We start from the raw sequence: 25,051 nt of genomic DNA on the forward strand, positions 1-25,051 counted from the left end.
GGACCCACGTTATTGTGACTGAATTAGGCAAAAGTTTTTTTTAAGGATGTTAAAGACTCACAGCTCTATCACCATGAGCCATCGTGCTTCAGAGACAACACTAAAGAGAGTAAGGCAAGATGGCTAGAAGAAGAAAACACTGGCATGTTCAAGTGCCTGAAGAAGAACTCACATCCAAGACAATCAAAGGACTACAAACACGAGCAAATGTTAACAAATTTAAAGCCAGAGAAACAATTTATCTGGACCTCCTCGAGGAAGTACATGAATGGCCAATAGGTAAATGGAGACCCCTGTACTCCACATGTTAGGGGAATGCAGAAGTGATCCACACACCACATTGAGTACATCTGGTTTGGTTAAAGAAGTAGGAAAACAGGTTGTAGAGATTGCTCAGTGTTTAAGAGCATTTCCTGCTCTTTCATTCTCCTGTGCTCAATTTCAAGCAACCACATAATGGATCACAACCATCTGCACTGTGGTCTTATGCCGTTTTTGGATGCAGAAAGAAGCGATCGAGAGATAGCTCAGTGGTTAAGAATACTGGCTGCCCTTCTAAAGGTCAGAAGTTTGATTCCTGGCAACCACAGTTTTCCTCTCAAAATGAGATTTGGTGCCATCTACTGGCAACAGAAGGAAGAGGCAGGAGAGATGTCTCAGTTCTTAAGAGCATTGCCTGCTGAGTTTGATGAGGCCAAGTGCAGACTAGAGTCAGGGCAAAGGCCAGGACCCACGTTATTGTGACTGAATTAGGCAAACATTTCTTTAGGATGTTAAAGACTCACAGCTCTATCACCATGAGCCAGCGTGTTTCAGAGACAACAGTAAGGAGAGTAAGGCAAGATGGCTAGAAGAAGAAAACACTGGCATGTTCGTGTGCCTTAAAGAGAACTCACATCCAAGACAATCAAAGGACTACAAACACCAGCAAAAGCTTAACCAATTTAAAGCCAGTGAAAGAATTTGTCTAGACCTCCTCTATGAGGTACACGAATGGCCAACAGATCCATGGAGACCCCTGTACTTCAAATGTTAGGAAAATGCAGATGTGATCCACACACCACAAATCTGTATTCCCCTAACATGTGGAGTACAGGGGTCTCCATGGACCTATTGGCTGTTCATGTACCTCATAGAGGAGGTCAGGATAAATTGTATCTCTGGGTTTACATTGGAGAACATTTTGCTGGTGTTTGTAGTCCTTTGATTGTCTTGGATGTGAGTTCTCTTTAAGGCACATGAACATGCCAGTGTTTTCTTCTTCTAGCCATCTTGCCATACTCTCCTTAGTGTTGTCTCTGAAGCACGATGGCTCATGGTGATAGAGCTGTGAGTCTTTAACATCCTAAAAAAACGTTTGCCTAATTCAGTCACAATAACGTGGGCCCTGGCCTTGGCCCTGACTCCATGTCTGCACTTGGCCTCATGAAACTCAGCAGGCAATGCTCTTAAGCACTGAGCCATCTCTCCTACCTCTTCCTTCTGTTGCCAGTAGATGGCACCAAATCTCATTTTGAGAGCAAAACTATGGTTGCAAGGAATCGAACTTCTGACCTTTAGAAGGGCAGCCAGGATTCTTAACCACTGAGCTATCTTTCGAGCGCTTCTTTCTGTATCCAAAAGAGGCACAAGACCTCAGTGCAGATGGTTGTGAGCATTTCTGTGGTTGCTTGAAATTGAATACAGGAGGATGAAAGAGGACAAAATGCTCTTAAACACTGAGCCATCTCTCCAAGCCGTTTTTCTACTTCTTTACCTAAACCAGATGTACTCCATGATGTGTGGATCACATCTGCATTTTCCTAACATTTGAAGTACAGGGGTCTCCATGGATCTGTTGGCCATTCGTGTACCTCATAGAGGAGGTCTAGACAAATTGTTTCACTGGCATTAAATTGGTTAAGCTTTTGTTGGTGTTTCTTCCTTTGTATGTCTTGGATGTGAGTTCTTCTTCAGGCACATGAACATGCTAGTATTTTCTTCTTCTAACCATCTTGCCTTACTCTGCTTGGTGGTGTCTCTGAAGCATGCTGGCTCATGGTGATAGAGCTGTGAGTCTTTATTATCCTAACAAAGTGTTTTGCCTGATTCAGTCCCAACAACCTGGGCCCTGGCTGTATGTCTGCACGTGGCCTCATCAAACTCAGCAGGCATGCTCTTAACCACCAAGACATCTCTCCTGCCTCTTCCTTCTGCTTCCAGTAGAGGGCATCACACCTCATTTTGAAGCAATTATGTGATGTCCAGGAATCGAACTTCTGAGCTTTGGAAGAGCAGGCAATGCTCTTAACCACTGAGCCATCTCCCCGCCCCGTTTTTCAACTTCTTTAACTAAACCAGGTTTTCTCAATGTGGTGTGTGGATCACATCTGCATTCCCCTAACATGTGGAGTACAGGGGTCTCCATGGACCTATTGGCTGTTCATGTACCTCATAGAGGAGGTCAGGATAAATTGTTTCTCTGGCTTTAAATTGGTGAACATTTTGCTGGTGTTTGTAGTCCTTTGATTGTCTTGGATGTGAGTTCTCTTTAAGGCACATGAACATGCCAGCGTTTTCTTCTTCTAGCCATCTTGCCTTACTCTCCTTACTGTTGTCTCTGAAGCATGATTGCTCATGGTGATAGAGCTGTGAATCTTTAACATCCTAAAAAAACGTTTGCCTAATTCAGTCACAATAACGTGGGCCCTGGCCTTTGCCCTGACTCTATATCTGCACTTGGCCTCATCAAACTCAGCAGGCAATGTTCTTAAGTACTGAGCCATCTGTCCTGCCTCTTCCTTCTGTTGACAGTAGATGGCACCAAATCTCATTTTGAGAGCAAAACTGTGGTTGCCAGGAATCGAACTTCTGACCTTTAGAAGGGCAGCCAGTATTCTTAACCAATGAGCTATCTCTCGAGCGCTTCTTTCTGTAGCCAAAATAGGGCATAGACCTCAGTGCAGATGGATGTGAGCCATTATGTGTTTGCTTGAAATTGAATACAGGAGGATGAAAGACCACGAAATGCTCTTAAACACTCAGCCATCTCTCCAACCCGTTTTTATACTTCTTTACCTAATCCAGATATACTCAATGATGTATGGATCACATATGCATTTTCCTAACATTTGAAGTACAGGGGACTCCATGGATCTGTTGGCCATTCGTGTACCTCATAGAGGAGGTCAGGACAAATTGTTTCACTGGCATTAAATTGGTTAAGCTTTTGTTGGTGATTCTTCCTTTGTATGTCTTGGATGTGAGTTCTTCTTCAGGCACATGAACATGCCAGTATTTTCTTTTTCTAACCATCTAGCCTTACTCTGCTTGGAGGTGTCTCTGAAGCATGCTGGCTCAGGGTGATAGAGCTGTGAGTCTTTATTTTCCTAACAAAATGTTTTACCTGATTCAGTCACAACAACATGGGCTTTGGCTGTATGTCTGCACTTGGCCTCATCAAACTCAGCAGGCATGCTCTTAACCACCAAGACATCTCTCCTGCCTCTTCCTTCTGCTTCCAGTAGAGGGCACCAAACGTATTTTGAAGCAATTATGTGATGTCCAGGAATCGAACTTCTGATCTTTGGAAGAGCAGGCAATGCTCTTAACCACTGAGCCATCTCTCCGACCCGTTTTTCAACTTCTTTAACTAAACCAGGTTTACTCAATGTGGTGTGTGGATCACATCTGCATTCCCCTAACATGTGGAGTACAGGGGTCTCCAGGGACCTATTGGCTGTTCATGTACCTCATAGAGGAGGTCAGGATAAATTGTTTCTCTGGCTTTAAATTGGTTAACATTTTGCTGGTGTTTGTAGTCCTTTGATTGTCTTAGATGTGAGTTCTCTTTAAGGCACATGAACATGCCAGTGTTTTCTTCTTCTAGCCATCTTGCCTTACTCTCCTTAGTGTTGTCTCTGAAGCACGATGTCTCATGGTGATAGAGCTGTGAGTCTTTAACATCCTAAAAAAACTTTGCCTAATTCAGTCACAATAACGTGGGCCCTGGCCTTTGCCCTGACTCTATGTCTGCACTTGGCCTCATCAAACTCAGCAGGCAATGCTCTTAAGCACTGAGCCATATCTCCTGCCTCTTCCTTCTGTTGCCAGTAGATGCAACCAAATCTCATCTTGAGAGCAAAACTGTGGTTGCCAGGAATCGAACTTCTGACCTTTAGAAGGGCAGCCAGTATTCTTAACCACTGAGCTATCTCTCGAGCGCATATTTCTGCAATCAAAAGAGGGCACAAGACCTCAGTGCAGATGGTTGTGAGCCATTATGTGGTTGCTTGAAATTGGATACAGGAGGATGAAAGAGCAAGAAATGCTCTTAAACACTGAGCCATATCTCGAACCCGTTCTTCTACTTCTTTACCTAAACCAGATATACTCAATGATGTGTGGATCACATCTGCATTTTCCTAACATTTGAAGTACAGGGGTCTCCATGGATCTGTTGGCCATTCATGTACCTCATAGAGGAGGTCTAGACAAATTGTTTCACTGGCATTAAATTGGTTAAGCTTTTGTTGGTGTTTGTTCCTTTGTATGTCTTGGATGTGAGTTCTTCTTCAGGCACATGAACATGCTAGTATTTTCTTCTTCTAACAATCCTGTCTTACTCTGCTTGGTGGGGTCTCTGAAGCATGCTGGCTCATGGTGATAGAGTTGTGAGTCTTTATTATGCTAAAAAAATATTTTGCCTGATTCAGTCTCAACAACCTGGGCCCTAGCCTCATCAAACTCAGCAGGCATGCTCTTAACCAACAAGACATCTCTCCTGCCTCTTCCTTCTGCTTCCAGTAGAGGGCACCACACCTCATTTTGAAGCAATTATGTGATGTCCAGGAATCGAACTTCTGATCTTTGAAAGAGCAGGCAATGCTCTTAACCACTGAGACATTTCTCCGACCCGTTTTTCAACTTCTTTAACTAAACCAGTTTTTCTCAATGTGGTGTGTGGATCACATATGCATTCCCCTAACCTGTGGAGTACAGGGGTCTCCATGGACCTATTGGCTGTTCATGTACCTCATAGAGGAGGTCAGGATAAATTGTTTCTCTGGCTTTAAATTGGTTAACATTTTGCTGGTGTTTGTAGTCCTTTGATTGTCTTGGATGTGAGTTCTCTTTAAGGCACATGAACATGCCAGTGTTTTCTTCTTCTAGCCATCTTGCCTTACTCTCCTTAGTGTTGTCTCTGAAGCACGATGGATCATGGTGATAGAGCTGTGAGTCTTTAACATCCTAAAAACACGTTTGCCTAATTCAGTCACAATAACGTGGGCCCTGGCCTTGGCCCTGACTCTATGTCTGCACTTGGCCTCATCAAACTCAGCAGGCAATGCTCTTAAGCACTGAGCCATCTCTCCTACCTCTTCCTTCTGTTGCCAGTAGATGGCACCGAATATCATTTTGAGAGCAAAACTATGGTGCCAGGAATCGAACTTCTGACCTTTAGAAGGGCAGCCAGTATTCTTAACCTCTGAGCTATCTCTCGAGCGCTTCTTTCTGCATCAAAAAGAGGGCAAAAGACCTCAGTGCAGATGGTTGTGAGCCATTATGTGCTTGCTTGAAATTGAATACCTGAGGATGGAAGAGCACGAAATGCTCTTAAACACTGAGCCATCTCTCCAACCCATTTTTCTACTTCTTTACCTAAGCCAGATGTACTCGAGGATGTGTGGATCACATCTGCATTTTCCTAACATTTGAAGTACAGGGGTCTCCATGGATCTGTTGGCCATTCGTGTTCCTCATAGAGGAGGTCTAGACAAATTGTTTCACTGGCTTTAAATTGGTTAAGCTTTTGTTGTTGTATGTTCCTTTGTATGTCTTGGATGTGAGTTCTTCTTCAGGCACACGAACATGCTAGTATTTTCTTCTTCTTACCATCTTGCCTTACTCTGCTTGGTGGTGTCTCTGAAGCATGCTGGCTCATGGTGATAGAACTGTGAGTCTTTATTATCCTAACAAAATATTTTGCCTGATTCAGTCCCAACAACCTGGGCCCTGGCTGTATGTCTGCACTTGGCCTCATCAAACTCAGCAGGCATGCTCTTAACCACCAAGACATCTCTCCTGCCTCTTCCTTCTGCTTCCAGTAGAGGGCACCAAACCTCATTTTGATGCAATTATGTGGTGTCCTGGAATCGAACTTCTGATCTTTGGAAGATCAGGCAATGCTCTTAACCACTGAGCCATCTCTCCGACCCGTTTTTCAACTTCTTTAACTAAACCAGGTTTACTCAATATGGTGTGTGGATCACATCAGCATTCCCATAACATGTGGAGCACAAGGGTCTCCATGGACCTATTGGATGTTCATGTACCTCATAGAGGAGGTCAGAATAAGTTGTTTCTCTGGCTTAAAATTGGTTAACCTTTTGCTGGTGTTTGTAGTCCTTTGATTGTCTTGGATGTGAGTTCTCTTTAAGGAACATGAACATGCCAGTGCTTTCTTCTTCTATCCATCTAGCCTTACTCTCCTTAGTGTTGTCTCTGAAGCACGATGGCTCATGGTGATAGAGCTGTGAGTCTTTAACTTCCTAAGAAAAGGTTTGCCTAATTCAGTCACAATAACGTGGGTCCTGGCCTTTGCCCACTGTATATCTGCACTTGGCCTCATCAAACTCAGCAGGCAATGCTCTTAAGCACTGAGCCATCTCTCCTGCCTCTTTCTTATGTTGCCAGCAGATGGCACCAAATCACATTTTGAGAGCAAAACTGGGGTTGTCAGGAATCGAACTTCTGACCTTTAGAAGGGCAGCCAGTATTCTTAACCACTGAGCTATCTCTCGAGCGCTTCTTTCTGCATCCAAAAGAGGGAACAAGACCTCAGCGCAGATGGTTGTGAGCCATTATGTGGTTGCTTGAAATTGAATACAGGAGGATGAAAGAGCACGAAATGCTCTTAAACACTGAGCCATCTCTCCAACCCGTTTTTCTACTTCTTTACCTAAGCCAGATGTACTCAAGGATGTGTGGATCACATCTGCATTTTCCTAACATTTGAAGTACAGCGGTCTCCACGGATCTGTTGGCCATTCGTGTACCTCATAGAGGAGGTCAAGAAAAATTGTTTCACTGGCTTTAAATTGGTTAAGCTTTTGTTGGTGTTTGTTCCTTTGTATGTCTTAGATGTGAGTTCTCGTTTAGGCACATGAACATGCTAGTATTTTCTTCTAACCATCTTGCCTTACTCTGCTTGGTGGTGTCTCTGAAGCATGCTGGCTCATGGTGATAGAGCTGTGAGTCTTTTTTATCCTAACAAAATATTTTGCCTGATTCAGTCCCAACATCCTGAGCCCTGGCTATATGTCTGCACTTGGCCTCATCAAACTCAGCAGGCATGCTCTTAACCACCAAGACATCTCTCCTGCCTCTTCCTTCTGCTTCCAGTAGAGGGCACCAAACCTCATTTTGTAGCAATTATGTGATGTCCAGGAATCGAAATTCTGATATTTGGAAGAGCAGGCAATGCTCTTTATCACTGAGCCATCTCTCCGAACCGTTTTTCAACTTCTTTAACTAAACCAGGTTTACTCAATGTGGTGTGTGGATCACATATGCATTCCCCTAACATGTGGAGTAGGGGTCTCCATGGACCTATTGGATGTTCATGTACCTCATAGAGGAGGTCAGGATAAATTGTTTCTCTGGCTTTAAATTGGTTAACATTTTGCTGGTGTTTGTAGTCCTTTGATTGTCTTGGATGTCAGTTCTCTTAAAGGCACATGAACATGCCGGTGTTTTCTTCTTCTAGCCATCTTGCCTTTCTCCCCTTAGTTTTGTCTCTGAAGTACGATGGCTCATGGTGATAGAGCTGTGAGTCTTTAACATCCTAAAAAACGTTTGCCTAATTCAATCACCATAACGTGGGCCCTGGCCTTTGCCTTGACTCTATGTCTGCACTTGGCCTCATCAATCTCAGCAGGCAATGCTCTTAATCACTGAGCCATATCTCTGCCTCTTCCTTCTTTTGCCAGTAGATGTCACCAAATCTCATTTTGAGAGCAAATCTGTGGTTGCCAGTAATCGAACTTCTGACCTTTACAAGGGCAGCCAGTATTCTTATCCACTGAGCTATGTCTTGAGCACTCCTTTCTGCATCCAAAAAGGACACAAGACCTCAGTGCAGATGGTTGTGAGCCATTATGTGGTTGCTTGAAATTGAATACAGGTGGATGAAAGAGCACGAAATGCTCTTAAACACTGAGCCATCACTCCAACCCGTTTTTCTACTTCTTTACCTAAACCAGATGTACCCAATGATGTGTGGATCACATCTGCATTTTCCTAACATTTGAAGTACAGGGGTCTTCATTGATCTGTTGGCCATTCCTGTACCTCGTAGAGGAGGTCTAGACAAATTGTTTCACTGGCTTTAAATTGGTTAAGCTTTTGTTGGTGTTTGTTCCTTTGTATGTCTTGGATGTGAGTTCTTCTTCAGGCACATGAACATGCTAGCATTTCCTTCTAACCATCTTGCCTTACTCTGCTTGGTGGTGTCTCTGAAGCATGCTGGCTCATGGTGATAGAGCTGTGAGTCTTTAACATCCTAAAAAAACGTTTGCCTAATTCAGTCACAATAACGTGGGCCCTGGCCTTTGCCCTGACTCTATATCTGCACTTGGCCTCATCAAACTCAGCAGGCAATGTTCTTAAGTACTGAGCCATCTGTCCTGCCTCTTCCTTCTGTTGCCAGTAGATGTCACCAAATCTCATTTTGAGAGCAAACCTGTGGTTGACAGGAATCGAACTCTGACCTTTAGAAGGCAAGCTAGTATTCTTAACCACTGAGCTATGTCTCTAGCGCTTCTTTCTGCATCCAAAAGATGGCACAAGACACTAGTGCAGATGGTTGTGAGCCATTATGTGGTTGCTTGAAATTGAATACAGGAGGATGAAAGAGCAGGAAATGCTCTTAAACACTGAGCTATCTCTCCAACCCGTTTTTCTACTTCTTTACCTAAACCAGATGTACTCAATGATGTGTGGATCACATCTGCATTTTGATGAACAGGGGTCTCTATGGATCTGTTGTCCATTCGTGTACCTCATAAAGGAGGTCTAGACAAATTGTTTCACTGGCTTTTAATTGGTTAAGCTTCTGTTGGTGTTTGTTCCTTTGTATGTCTTGGATGTGAGTTCTTCTTCAGGCACATGAACATGCTAGTATTTTCTTCTTCTAACCATCTTGCCTTACTCTGCTTGGTGGTGTCTCTGAAGCATGCTGGCTCATGGTGATAGAGCTGTGAGTCTTTATTATCCTAACAAAATGTTTTGCCTGATTCAGTCCCAACCACCTGGGCCCTGGTTGTATGTCTGCACTTGGCCTCATCAATCTCAGCAGGCATGCTCTTTACCACCAAGACATCTCTCCTGCCTCATTCTGCTGCTTCCAGTAGAGGGCACCAAACCTCATTTTGAAGCAATTATGTGATGTTCAGGAATAGAACTTCTGATCTGTGGAAGAGCAGGCAATGCTCTTAAACACTGAGCCATCTCTCCGACCCGTTTTTCAACTTCTTTAACTAAACCAGGTTTACTCATTGTGGTGTGTGGATCACATCTGCATTCCCCTAACATGTGGAGTACAGGGGTCTCCATGGACCTATTGGCTGTTGATGTATCTCATAGAGGATGTCAGAATAAATTGTTTCTCTGGCTTTAAATTGGTTAACATTTTGCTGGTGTTTGTAGTCCTTTTATTGTCTTGGATGTGAGTTCTCTTCATGGCACATGAACATGCCAGTGTTTTCTTCTTTTAGCCATCTTGCCTTACTCTCCTTAGTGTTGTCTCTGAAGCACGATGGCTCATGGTGATAGAGCTGTGAGTCTTTAACATCCTAAAAAAAAACGTTTGCCTAATTCAGTCAAAATAACGTGGGCCCTGGCCTTTGCACTGACTCTATGTCTGCACTTGGCCTCATCAATCTCAGCAGGCAATGCTCTTAAGCACTGAGCCATCACTCCTGCCTCTTCCTTCTGTTGCCAGTAGATGGCACCAAATCTCATTTTGAGAGCAAAACTGTGGTTGCCAGGAATCGAACTTCTGACCTTTACAAGGGCAGCCAATATTCTTAACCACTGAGCTATCTCTCGAGCGCTTCTTTCTGCATCCAAAAGAGGGCACAAAACCTCAGTGAAGATGGTTGTGAGCCATTATTTGGTTGCTTGAAATTGAATACAGGAGGATGAAAGAGCACGAAATGCTCTTAAACACTGAGCCATCTCTCCAACCCGTTGTTCTACTTCTTTACCTAAACCAGATGTACTCAATGATGTGTGCATCACATCTGCATTTTCCTAACATTTGAAGTACAGGAGTCTCCATGGATCTGTTGGCCATTCGTGCACCTCATAGAGGAGGTATAGACAAATTGTTTCACTGGCTTTAAATTGGTTAAGCTTTTGTTGGTGTTTGTTCCTTTGTATGTCTTCGATGTGAGTTCTCCTTTTGGCACATGAACATGCTAGTATTCTCTTCTAACCATAATGCGCTACTCTGCTTGGTGGTGTCTCTGAAGCATGCTGACTGATGGTGATAGAGCTGTGAGTCTTTATTATCCTAACAAAATATTTTGCCTGATTCAGTCCCAACAACCTGGGCCCTGGCCTCATCAAACTCAGCAAGCATGCTCTTAACCACCAAGACATCTCTCCTGCCTCTTCCTTCTGCTTCCAGTAGAGGGCACCAAACCTCATTTTGAAGCAATTATGTGATGTCCAGGAATTGAACTTCTGATCTGTGGAAGAGCAGGCAATGCTCTTAAACACTGAGCCATCTCTCCGACTCGTTTTTCACCTTCTTTAACTAACCTGGTTTACACAATGTGGTGTGTGGATCACATCTGCATTCCACTAACATGTGGAGTATAGGGGTCTCCATGGACCTATTGGCTGTTCATGTACCTCATATAGGGGGACAGGATAAATTGTTTCTCTGGCTTTAAATTGGTTAACATTTTGCTGGTGTTTGTAGTCCTTTGATTGTCTTGGATGTGAGTTCTCTTTATGGCACATGAACATGCCAGTGTTTTCTTCTTCTAGCCATCTTGCCTTACTCTCCTTAGTGTTGTCTCTGAATCACGATGTCTCATGGTGATAGAGCTGTGAGTCTTTAACATCCTAAAAAAACGTTTGCCTAAATCAGTCACAATATCGTGGGCCCTGGCCTTTGCCCTGACTCTATATCTGCACTTGGCCTCATCAAACTCAGCAGGCAATGCTCTTAAGCACTGAGCCATCTATCCTGCCTCTTCCTTCTGTTGCCAGTAGATGGCACCAAATCTCATTTTGAGAGCAAAACTGGAGTTGCCAGGAATCGAACTTCTGACCTTTAGAAAGGCAGCCAGTATTCTTAACCACTGAGCTATCTCTCGAGCGCTTCTTTCTGCATCCAAAAGAGGGCACAAGACCTCAGTTTAGATGGTTGTGAGCCATTATGTGGTTGCTTGAAATTGAATACAGGAGGATGAAAGAGCACGAAATGCTCTTAAACACTGAGCCATCTATCCAACCCGTTTTTCTACTTCTTAACCTAAACCAGATGTACTCAATGATGTGTGGATCACATCTGCATTTTCCTAACATTTGAAGTACAGGGGTCTCCATGGATCTGTTGGCCATTCGTGCACCTCATAGAGGAGGTCTAGACAAATTGTTTCACTGGCTTTTAATTGGTTAAGCTTTGTTGGTGTTTGCTCTTTTGTATGTCTTTGATGTGAGTTCTTCTTCAGGCACATGAACATGCTAGTATTTTCTTCTTCTAACCATCTTGCCTTACTCTGCTTGGTGGTGTTTCTGAAGCATGCTGGCTCATGGTGATAGAGCTGTGAGTCTTTATTATCCTAACAAAATGTTTTGCCTGATCCAGTCCCACCAACATGGGACCTGGCTGTATGTCTGCACTTGGCCTCATCAAACTCAGCAGGCATGCTCTTAACCACCAAGACATCTCTCCTGCCTCTTCCTTCTGCTTCCAGTAGAGGGCACCAAACCTCATTTCGAAGCAATTATGTGATGACCAGGATTCGAACTTCTGATCTTTGGAAGAGCAGGCAATACTCTTAACCACTGAGCCACCTCTCCGACCCGTTTTTCAACTTCTTTAACTAAACCAGGTTTACTCAATGTGGTGTGTTGATCATATCTGCATTCCCCTAACATGTGGAGTACAGGGGTCTCCATGGACCTATTGGCTGCTCATGTACTTCATAGAGGAGATCAGGATAAATTGTTTCTCTGGCTTTAAATTGGTTAACACTTTGCTGGTGTTTGTAGTCCTTTGATTGTCTTGGATGTGAGTTCTCTTCAAGGCACATGAACATGCCAGTATTTTCTTCTTCTAGCCATCTGGCCTTACTCTCCTTAGTGTTGTCTCTGAAGCACGATGTCTCATTGTGATAGAGCTGTGAGTCTTTAACATCCTAAAAAAACGTTTGCCTAATTCAGTCATAATAACTTGGGCCCTGGCCTTTGCCTTTGCCTTGACTATATGTCTGCACTTGGCCTCATCAAACTCAGCAAGCAATGCTCTTAAGCACTGAGCCATCTCTCCTTACTCTTCCTTCTGTTGCCAGTATAAGACACCAAATCTCATTTTGAGATCAAAACTGGGGTTGCCAGGGATCGAAATTCTGACCTTTAGAAGGGCAGCCAGTATTCTTAACCACTGAGTTATCTCTCGAACGCTTCTTTCTGCATCCAAAAGAGGGCACAAGACCTCAGTGCAGATGGTTGTGAGCCATTATGTGGTTGCTGGAAATTGAATACAGGAGGATGAAAGAACACGAAATGCTCTTAAACACTCAGGCATCTCTCCAACACGTTTTTCTTCTTCTTTACCTAAACCAGATATACTCAATGATGTGTGGATCACATCTGCATTTTCCTAACATTTGAAGTACAGGGGTCTCCATGGATCTGTTGGCCATTCGTGTACCTCATAGAGGAGGTCTAGACAAATTGTTTCACTGGCTTTAATGTGGTTAAGCTTTTGTTGGTGTTTGTTCCTTTGTATGTCTTGGATGTGAGTTCTTCTTCAGGCACATGAACATGCTAGTATTTTCTTCTTCTAACCATCTTGCCTTACTCTGCTTGGTGGTGTCTCTGAAGCATGCTGGCTCATGGTGATAGAGCTGTGAGTCTTTATTATCCTAACAAAATATTTTTCCTGATTCAGTCCGAACAACCTGGGCCCTGGCTGTATGTCTGCACTTGGCCTCATCAAACTCAGCAGGCATGCTCTTAACCTACAAGACATCTCTCCTGCCTCTTCCTTCTGCTTCCAGTAGAGGGCACCTAACCTCATTTGAAGCAATTATGTGATGTCCAGGAATCGAACTTCTGATCTTTGGAAGAGCAGGCAATGCTCTTAACAACTGAGCCATCTCTCCGACCCGTTTTTCAACTTCTTTAACTAAACCAGGTTTACTCAATGTGGTGTGTGAATCACATCTGCATTCCCCTAACATGTGGAGTACAAGGGTCTACATGGACCTATTGGCTGTTCATATACCTCATAGAGGAGGTCAGGATAAATTGTTTCTCTGGCTTTAAATTGGTTAACATTTTGCTGGTGTTTGTAGTCCTTTGATTGTCTTGGATGTGAGTTCTCTTTAAGGAACATGAACATGCCAGTGTTTTCTTCTTCTAGCCATCTTGCCTTACTCTCTTAATGTTGTCTCTGAAGCACGATGTCTCATGGTGATAGAGCTGTGAGTCTTTAACATCCTAAAAAAACGTTTGCCTAATTCAGTCACAATGACGTGGGCCCTGGCCTTTGCCCTGACTCTATGTCTGCACTTGGCCTCATCAAACTCAGCAGGCAATGCTCTTAAGCACTCAGCCATCTCTCCTGCCTCTTCCTTCTGTTGCCAATAGATGGCACCAAATCTCATTTTGAGAGCAAAACTGTGGTTGCCAGGAATCGAACTTCTGACCTTTAGAAGGGTAGCCAGTATTCTTAACCACTGAGCTATCTCTCGAGCGCTTCTTTCTGCATTCAAAAGAGGACACAAGACCTCAGTTTAGATGGTTGTGAGCCATTATGTGGTAGCTTGAAATTGAATACAGGAGGATGAAAGAGCACGAAATACTCTTAAACACTCAGCCATCTCTCCAACCCGGTTTTCGACTTCTTTACCTAAACCAGATATACTCAATGATGTGTGGATCACATCTGCATTTTCCTAACATTTGAAGTACAGGGGTCTCCACGGATCTGTTGGCCATTCGTGTACCTCATAGAGGAGGTCAAGAAAAATTGTTTCACTGGCTTTAAATTGGTTAAGCTTTTGTTGGTGTTTGTTCCTTTGTATGTCTTGGATGTGAGTTCTTCTTCAGGCACATGAACATGCTAGTATTTTCTTCTACTAACCATCTTGCCTTACTCTGCTTGGTGGTGTCTCTGAAGCATGCTGGCTCATGGTGATAGAGCTGTGAGAGTCTTTATTATCCTAATAAAATATTTTGCTTGATTCAGTCCCAATTACCTGGGCCCTGGCTGTATGTCTGCACTTGGACTCATCAACTCAGCAGGCATGCTCTTAACCACCAAGACATCTCTCCTGCCTCTTCCTTCTGCTTCCAGTAGAGGGCACCAAACCTCATTTTGAAGCAATTATGTGATGTCCAGGAATCGAACTTCTGATCTTTGGAAGAGCAGGCAATGCTCTTGACCACTGAGCCACCTCTCCTACCCGTTTTTCAACTTCTTTAACTAATCCAGGTTTACTCAATGTGGTGTGTGAATCACAGCTGCATTCCCCTAACATGTGGAGTACAAGGGTCTCCATGGACCTATTAGCTGTTCATATACATTATAGAGGAGGTCAGGATAAATTGTTTCTCTGGCTTTAAATTGGTTAACATTTTGCTGGTGTTTGTAGTCTTTTGATTTTCTTGGATGGGAGTTCTCTTTAAGGCACATGAACATGCCAGTGTTTTCTTCTTCTAGCCATCTTGCGTTACTCTCCTTAGTGTTGTCTCTTAAGTACGATGTCTCATGGTGATAGAGCTGTGAGTCTTTAACATCCTTAAAAAACGTTTGACTAATTCAGTCACAATAACGTGGGCCCTGGCCTTTGCCTTTGCCCTGACTGTATGTCTCACTTGGCCTCATAAAACTCAGCAGGCAATGCTCTTAAGCACTGAGCCATCTCTCCTGCCTCTTCCTTCTGTTGCCAGTAGATGGCACCAAATCTCATTTTGAGAGCAAAACTGTGGTTGCCAGGAATCGAACTTCTGACCTTTAGAAGGGCAGCCAGTATTCTTAACCACTGAGCTATCTCTCGAGCGCTTCTATCTGCATCCAAAAGAGGGCACAAGACCTCAGTGCACATGGTTGTGAGCCATTATGTGGTTGCTTGAAATTGAATACAGGAGGATGAAAGAGCACGAAATGCTCTTAAACACTGAGCCATCTCTCCAACCCGTTTTTCTACTTCTTTACCTAAACCAGGTTTACTCAATGTGGTGTGTGGATCACATCTGCATTCCCCTAACTTGTGGAGCACAGGGGTCTCCATGGACCTATTGGCTGTTCATATACCTCATAGAGGAGGTCAGGATAAATTGTTTCTCTGGCTTTAAATTGGTTAACATTTTGCTGGTGTTTGTAGTCCTTTGATTGTCTTGGATGTGAGTTCTCTTTAAGGCACATGAACATGCCAGTGTTTTCTTCTTCTAGCCATCTTGCCTTATTCTCCTTAATGTTGTATCTGAAGCATGCTGTCTCATGGTGATAGAGCTGTCGGTAATTCACATCCTAAAAAGACGTATGACTAATTCAGTCAAAATAACGTGGGCCTTGGCCTTTGCCTTTGCCCTGACTCAATGTCTGCACTTGGCCTCATCAAACTCAGCAGGCAATGCTCTTAAGCACTGAGCCATCTCTCCTGCCTCTTCCTTCTGTTGCCAGTAGAAGACACCAAATCTCATTTTGAGATCAAAACTGGGGTTGCCAGGAATCGAACTTCTGACCTTTAGAAGGGCAGCCAGTATTTTAACCACTGAGCTATCTCTCGAGTGCTTCTTTCTGCATCCAAAAGAGGGCACAAGACCTCAGTGCAGATGGTTGTGAGCCATTATGTGGTAGCTTGAAATTGAATACAGGAGGATGAATGAGCACGAAATACTCTTAAACACTCAGCCATCTCTCCAACCTGTTTTTCTACTTCTTTACCTAAACCAGGTTACTCAATGTGGTGTGTGGATCACATCTGCATTCCCCTAACATGTGGAGTACAGGGGTCTCCATGGACCTATTGGCTGTTCATATACCTCATAGAGGAAGTCAGGATAAATTGTTTCTCTGGCTTTAAATTGGTTAACATTTTGCTGGTGTTTGTAGTCCTTTGATTGTCTTGGATGTGAGTTCTCTTTAAGGCACATGAACATGCCAGTGTTTTCTTCTTCTAGCCTTCTTGCCTTATTCTCCTTAATGTTGTATCTGAAGCATGCTGTCTCATGGTGATAGAGCTGTCGGTAATTAACATCCTAAAAAGACGTATGACTAATTCAGTCAAAATAACGTGGGCCTTGGCCTTTGCCTTTGCCCTGACTCAATGTCTGCACTTGGCCTCATCAAAGTCAGCAGGCAATGCTCTTAAGCACTGAGCCATCTCTCCTGCCTCTTCCTTCTGTTGCCAGTAGATGGCACCAAATCTCATTTTGAGAGCAAAACTGTGGTTGCCAGGAATCGAACTTCTGACCTTTAGAAGGGCAGCCAGTATTCTTAACCACTGAGCTATCTCTCGAGCGCTTCTATCTGCATCCAAAAGAGGGCACAAGACCTCAGTGCACATGGTTGTGAGCCATTATGTGGTTGCTTGAAATTGAATACAGGAGGATGAAAGAGCACGAAATGCTCTTAAACACTGAGCCATCTCTCCAACCCGTTTTTCTACTTCTTTACCTAAACCAGGTTTACTCAATGTGGTGTGTGGATCACATCTGCATTCCCCTAACTTGTGGAGCACAGGGGTCTCCATGGACCTATTGGCTGTTCATATACCTCATAGAGGAGGTCAGGATAAATTGTTTCTCTGGCTTTAAATTGGTTAACATTTTGCTGGTGTTTGTAGTCCTTTGATTGTCTTGGATGTGAGTTCTCTTTAAGGCACATGAACATGCCAGTGTTTTCTTCTTCTAGCCATCTTGCCTTATTCTCCTTAATGTTGTATCTGAAGCATGCTGTCTCATGGTGATAGAGATGTCGGTAATTCACATCCTAAAAAGACGTATGACTAATTCAGTCAAAATAACGTGGGCCTTGGCCTTTGCCTTTGCCCTGACTCAATGTCTGCACTTGGCCTCATCAAACTCAGCAGGCAATGCTCTTAAGCACTGAGCCATCTCTCCTGCCTCTTCCTTCTGTTGCCAGTAGAAGACACCAAATCTCATTTTGAGATCAAAACTGGGGTTGCCAGGAATCGAACTTCTGACCTTTAGAAGGGCAGCCGGTATTTTAACCACTGAGCTATCTCTCGAGTGCTTCTTTCTGCATCCAAAAGAGGGCACAAGACCTCAGTGCAGATGGTTGTGAGCCATTATGTGGTAGCTTGAAATTGAATACAGGAGGATGAATGAGCACGAAATACTCTTAAACACTCAGCCATCTCTCCAACCCGTTTTTCTACTTCTTTACCTAAACCAGGTTACTCAATGTGGTGTGTGGATCACATCTGCATTCCCCTAACATGTGGAGTACAGGGGTCTCCATGGACCTATTGGCTGTTCATATACCTCATAGAGGAGGTCAGGATAAATTGTTTCTCTGGCTTTAAATTGGTTAACATTTTGCTGGTGTTTGTAGTCCTTTGATTGTCTTGGATGTGAGTTCTCTTTAAGGCACATGAACATGCCAGTGTTTTCTTCTTCTAGCCTTCTTGCCTTATTCTCCTTAATGTTGTATCTGAAGCATGCTGTCTCATGGTGATAGAGCTGTCGGTAATTAACATCCTAAAAAGACGTATGACTAATTCAGTCAAAATAACGTGGGCCTTGGCCTTTGCCTTTGCACTGACTCAATGTCTGCACTTGGCCTCATCAAAGTCAGCAGGCAATGCTCTTAAGCACTGAGCCATCTCTCTTGCCTCTTCCTTCTGTTGCCAGTAGAAGACACCAAATCTCATTTTGAGATCAAAACTGGGGTTGCCAGGAATCGAACTTCTGACCTTTAGAAGGGCAGCCAGTATTCTTAACCGCTGAGCTATCTCTCAAGCGCTTCTTTTTGCATCCAAAAGAGGGCACAAGACCTCAGTGCAGATGGTTGTGAGCCATTATGTGGTTGCTTGAAATTGGATACAGGAGGATGAAAGCTCACAAAATGCTCTTAAAACCCGAGCAATCTTTCCAACCCGTTTTTCTACTTCTTTACCTAAACCAGATGTACTCAATGATGTGTGGATCACATCTGCATTTTCCTAACATTTGAAGTACAGGGGTCTCCATGGATCTGTTGGCCATTCGTGTACCTCATAGAGGAGGTCAAGAAAAATTGTTTCACTGGCTTTAAATTGGTTAAGCTTTTGTTGGTGTTTGTTCCTTTGTATGTCTTGGACGTGAGTTCTTCTTCAGGCACATGAACATGCTAGTATTTTCTTCTTTTAACCATCTTCCCTTACTCTGCTTGGTGGTGTCTCTGAAGCATGCTGGCTCATGGGGATAGAGCTGTGAGTCTTTATTATCCTAACAAAATGTTTTGCCTGATTCAGTCCCAACAACCTGGGCCCTGGCTGTATGTCTGCACTTGGCCTCATCAAACTCAGCAGGCATGCTCTTAACCACCAAGACATCTCTCCTGCCTCTTCCTTCTGCTTCCAGTAGAGGGCACCAAACCTATTTTGAAGCAGTTATGTGATGTCCAGGAATCGAACTTCTGATCTTTGGAAGAGCAGGCAATGCTCTTAACCACTGAGCCACCTCTCCGACCCGTTTTTCAACTTCTTTAACTAAACCAGGTTTACTCAATGTGGTGTGTGGATCACATCTGCATTCCCCTTACATGTGGATTACAAGGGTCTCCATGGACCTATTGGCTGTTCATGTACCTCATAGAGGAGGTCAGGATAAATTGTTTCTCTGGCTTTAAATTGGTTATCATTTTGTTGGTGTTTGTAGTCTATTGATTGTCTTGGATGGGAGTTCTCTTTAAGGCACATGAACATGCCAGTATTTTCTTCTTCTAGCCATCTTGCCTTACTCTCCTTAGTGTTGTCTCTGATGCACGACGTCTCATGGTGATGGAGCTGTGAGTCTTTAACATCCTAAAAAAACTTTTGCCTAATTCAGTCATAATAACGTGGGCCCTGGCCTTTGCCCTGACTCTATGTCTGCACTTTGCCTCATCAAACTCAGCAGGCAATGCTCTTAAGCACTCAGCCATCTCTCCTGCCTCTTCCTTCTGTTGCCAGTAGATGGCACCAAATCTCATTTTGAGAGCAAAACTGTGGTTGCCAGTAATCAAACTTCTGACCTTTAGAAGGGCAGCCAGGATTCTTAACCACTGAGCTATCTCTCGAGCGCTTCTTTCTGCATCCAAAAGAGGGCACAAGACCTCAGTGCAGATGGTTGTGAGCCATTATGTGGTAGCTTGAAATTGAATACAGGAGGATGAATGAGCACGAAATACTCTTAAACACTCAGCCATCTCTCCAACCCGTTTTTCTACTTCTTTACCTAAACCAGGTTACTCAATGTGGTGTGTGGATCACATCTGCATTCCCCTAACATGTGGAGTACAGGGGTCTCCATGGACCTATTGGCTGTTCATATACCTCATAGAGGAGGTCAGGATAAATTGTTTCTCTGGCTTTAAATTGGTTAACATTGTGCTGGTGTTTGTAGTCCTTTGATTGTCTTGGATGTGAGTTCTCTTTAAGGCACATGAACATGCCAGTGTTTTCTTCTTCTAGCCATCTTGCCTTATTCTCCTTAATGTTGTATCTGAAGCATGCTTTCTCATGGTGATAGAGCTGTCAGTATTTAACATCCTAAAAAGACGTATGACTAATTCAGTCAAAATAACGTGGGCCTTGGCCTTTGCCTTTGCCCTGACTCAATGTCTGCACTTGGCCTCATCAAACTCAGCAGGCAATGCTCTTAAGCGCTGAGCCATCTCTCCTGCCTCTTCCTTCTGTTGCCAGTAGAAGACACCAAATCTCATTTTGAGATCAAAACTGGGGTTGCCAGGAATCGAACTTCTGACCTTTAGAAGGGCAGCCAGTATTCTTAACCACTGAGCTATCTCTCGAGCGCTTCTTTTTGCATCCAAAAGAGGGCACAAGACCTCAGTGCAGATGGTTGTGAGCCATTATGTGGTTGCTTGAAATTGGATACAGGAGGATGAAAGCTCACAAAATGCTCTTAAACCCCGAGCAATCTTTCCAACCCGTTTTTCTACTTCTTTACCTAAACCAGATGTACTCAATGATGTGTGGATCACATCTGCATTTTCCTAACATTTGAAGTACAGGGTTCTCCATGGATCTTTTGGCCATTCGTGTACCTCATAGAGGAGGTCAAGACAAATTGTTTCACTGGCTTTAATTTGGTTAAGCTTTTGTTGGTGTTTGTTCCTTTGTATGTCTTGGATGTGAGTTCTTCTTCAGGCACATGGACATGCTAGTATTTTCTTCTTCTAACCATCTTGCCTTACTCTGCTTGGTGGTGTCTCTGAAGCATGCTGGCTCATGGTGATAGAGCTGTGAGTCTTTATTATCCTAACAAAATATTTTGCCTGATTCAGTCCCAACAACCTCGGCCCTGGCTGTATGTCTGCACTTGGCCTCATCAATCTCAGCAGGCATGCTCTTAACCACCAAGACATCTCTCCTGCCTCTTCCTTCTGCTTCCAGTAGAGGGCACCAAACCTCATTTTGAAGCAATTATGTGATGTCCAGGAATCGAACTTCTGATCTTTGGAAGAGCAGGCAATGCTCTTAACCACTGACCCACCTCTCCGACCCGTTTTTCAACTTCTTTAACTAAACCAGGTTTACTCAATGTGGTGTGTGGATCACATCTGTATTCCCCTAACATGTGGAGTACAAGGGTCTCCATGGACCTATTGGCTGTTCATGTACCTCATAGAGGAAGTCAGGATAAATTGTTTCTCTGGCTTTAAATTGGTTAACATTTTGCTGTGTTTGTAGTCTTTTGATTGACTTGGATGGGAGTTCTCTTTAAGGCACATGAACATGCCAGTGTTTTCTTCTTCTAGCCATCTTGCCTTACTCTCCTTAGTGTTGTCTCTGAAGCACGATGTCTCATGGTGATAGAGCTGTGAGTCTTTAACATCGTAAAAAACCGTTTTCCTAATTCAGTCACAATAACGTGGGCCCTGGCCTTTGCCTTGACTCTATGTCTGCACTTGGCCTCATCAAACTCAGAAGGCAATGCTCTTAAGCACTGAGCCATCTCTCCTGCCTCTTCCTTCTGTTGCCAGTAGATGGCACCAAATCTCATTTTGAGAGCAAAACTGTGGTTGCCAGGAATCGAACTTCTGACCTTTAGAAGGGCGCCAGGATTCTTAACCACTGAGCTATCTCTCGTGCTCTACATTCTGCATCCAAAAGAGGGCACAAGACCTCAGTGCAGATGGTTGTGAGCCATTATGTGGTTGCTTGAAATTGAGTACAGGAGGATGAAAGAGCACGAAATACTCTTAAACACTCACCCATCTCTCCAACCCGGTTTTCTACTTCTTTACCTAAACCAGATATAGTCAATGATATGTGAATCACATCTGCATTTTCCTAATATTTGAAGTACAGGGGTCTCCATGGATCTGTTGGCCATTCGTGTACCTCATAGAGGAGGTCAAGACAAATTGTTTCACTGGCTTTAAACTGGTTAAGCTTTTGTTGGTGTTTGTTCCTTTGTATGTCTTGGATGTGAGTTCTTCTTCAGGCACATGAACATGCTAGTATTTTCTTCTTCTAACCATCTTGCCTTACTCTGCTTGGTGGTGTCTCTGAAGCATGCTGGCTCATGGTGATAGAGCTGTGAGTCTTTATTATCCTAACAAAATATTTTGCCTGATTCAGTCCCAACAACCTGGGCCCTGGTTGTATGTCTGCACTTGTCCTCATCAAACTCAGCAGGCATGCTCTTAACCACCAAGACATCTCTCCTGCCTCTTCCTTCTGCTTCCAGTAGAGGGCACCAAACTACATTTTGAAGCAATTTTGTGATGTCCAGGAATCGAAATTCTGATCTTTGGAAGAGCAGACAATGCTCTTTATCACTGAGCCGTCTCTCCGAGCCGCTTTTCAACTTCTTTAACTAAACTAGGTTTACTCAATGTGGTGTGTGGATCACATCTGCATTCCCCTAACATGTGGAGTACAGGGATCTCCATGGACCCATTGGCTGTTCATGTACCTGATAGAGGAGGTCAGGATAAATTGTTTCTCTGGCTTTAAATTGGTTAACATTTTGCTGGTGTTTGTAGTCTTTGATTGTCTTGGATGTGAGTTCTCTTTAAGGCACATGAACAATGCAGTGTTTTCTTCTAGCCATCTGGCCGTACTCTTTTTAGTGTTGTCTCTGAAGCACGATGTCTCATGGTGATGGAGCTGTGAGTCTTTAACATCCTAAAAAATCGTTTGCCTAATTCAGTCACAATAACGTGGGCCCTGGCCTTTGCCCTGACTCTATGTCTGCACTTGGCCTCATCAAACTCAGCAGGCAATGCTCTTAAGCACTGAGCCATCTCTCCTGCCTCTTCCTTCTGTTGCCAGTAGATGGCACCAAATCTCATATTGAGAGCAAAACTGTGGTTGCCATGAATCGGACTTCTGACCTTTAGAAGGGCAGCCAGGATTCTTAACCACTGAGCTATCTCTCAAGCGCTTCTTTCTGCATCCAATCGAGGGCACAAGACCTCAGTGCAGATGGTTGAAAGCCATTATGTGGTGGCTTGAAATTGGATATAGGAGGGTGAAAGAGCAGGAAATGCTCTTAAACACTGAGCCATCTCTCCAACCCATTTTTCTACCTTTTTACCTAAACCAGATATACTCAATGATTTGTGGATCACATCTGCATTGTCCTAACATTTGAAGTACAGGGGTCTCCATGGATCTGTTGTCCATTCGTATACCTCATAGAGAAGGTCTAGACAAATTGTTTCACTGGCTTTAAATTGGTTAAGCTTTTGTTGGTGTTTGTTCCTTTGTATGTCTTGGATGTGAGTTCTTCTTAAGGCACATGAACATGCTAGTATTTTCTTCTTCTAACCATCTTGCCTTACTCTGCTTGGTGGTGTCTCTGAAGCAGGCTGGCTCATGGTGATAGAGCTGTGAGTCTTTATTATCCTAACAAAATGTTTTGCGTGATTCAGTCCCAACAACCTGGGCCCTGGCTGTATGTCTGCACTTGGTTTCATGAAACTCAGCAACCAGGCTCTTAACCACCAAGACATCTCTCCTGCCTCTTACTTCTGCTTCCAGTAGAGGGCACCAAACCTCATTTTGAAGCAATTATGTGATGTCCAGGAATCGAACTTCTGATCTTTGGAAGAGCAGGCAATGTTCTTAACCACTGAGTCATCTCTCTGACCCGTTTTTCAACTTCTTTAACTAAACCAGGTTTACTCAATGTGGTGTGTGGATCACAACTGCATTCCCCTACATGTGGAGTACAGGGGTCTCCATGGACCTATTGGCTGTTCATGTACTTCATAGAGGAGGTCAGGAAAAATTGTTTCTCTGGCTTTAAATTGGTTAACATTTTGCTGGTGTTTGTAGTCCAACGATTGTCTTGTATGTGAGTTCTCTTTAAGGCACATGAACATGCCAGTGTTTTCTTCTTCTAGCCATCTTGCCTTACTCTCCTTAGTGTTGTCTCTGAAGCACGATGTCTCATGGTGATAGAGCTGTGAGTCTTTAACATCCTAAAAAAACGTTTGCCTAATTCAGTCACAATAACGTGGATCCTGTCCTTTGCCCTGACTCTATGTCTGCACTTGGCCTCATCAAACTCAGCAGGCAATGCTCTTAAGCACTGAGCCATCTCTCCTGTCTCTTCCTTCTGTTGCCAGTAGATGGCACCCAATCTCATTTTGAGAGCAAATCTGTGTTTGCCAGGAATCGAACTTCTGACCTTTAGAAGGGCAGCCAGGATTCTTAACCACTGAGCTATATCTCGAGCGCTTCTTTCTGCATCCAAAAGAGGTCACAAGACCTCAGTGCAGATGGTTGTCAGCCATTATGTGGTTGCTTGAAATTGAATACAGGAGGATGAAAGAGCACGAAATGCTCTTAAACACTGAGCCATCTCTCCAACCCGTTTTTCTACTTCTTTACCTAAACCAGATGTACTCAATGATGTGTGGATCACATCTGCATTTTCCTAACATTTTAAGTACAGGGTTCTCCATGGATCTGTTGGCCATTCGTGTACCTCATAGAGGAGGTCAAGACAAATTGTTTCACTAGCTTTAATTTGGTTAAACTTTTGTTGGTGTTTGTTCCTTTGTATGTCTTGGATGTGAGTTCTTCTTCAGGCACATGGACATGCTAGTATTTTCTTCTTCTAACCATCTTGCCTTACTCTGCTTGGTGGTGACTCTGAAGCATGCTGGCTCATGGTGATAGAGCTGTGAGTCTTTATTATCCTAACAAAATATTTTGCCTGATTCAGTCCCAACAACCTCGGCCCTGGCTGTATGTCTGCACTTGGCCTCATCAATCTCAGCAGGCATGCTCTTAACCACCAAGACATCTCTCCTGCCTCTTCCTTCTGCTTCTAGTAGAGGGCACCAAACCTCATTTTGAAGCAATTATGTGATGTCCAGGAATCGAACTTCTGATCTTTGGAAGAGCAGGCAATGCTCTTAACCACTGAGCCACCTCTCCGACCCGTTTTTCAACTTCTTTAACTAAACCAGGTTTACTCAATGTGGTGTGTGGATCACATCTGCATTCCCCTAACATGTGGAGTACAAGGGTCTCCATGGACCTATTGGCTGTTCATGTACCTCATAGAGGAAGTCAGGATAAATTGTTTCTCTGGCTTTAAATTTGTTAACATTTTGCTGTGTTTGTAGTCTTTT

This window comes from Chionomys nivalis, chromosome 1, assembly GCF_950005125.1.
Source record: "Chionomys nivalis chromosome 1, mChiNiv1.1, whole genome shotgun sequence".
Classification (NCBI taxonomy): Eukaryota; Metazoa; Chordata; class Mammalia; order Rodentia; family Cricetidae; genus Chionomys; species Chionomys nivalis.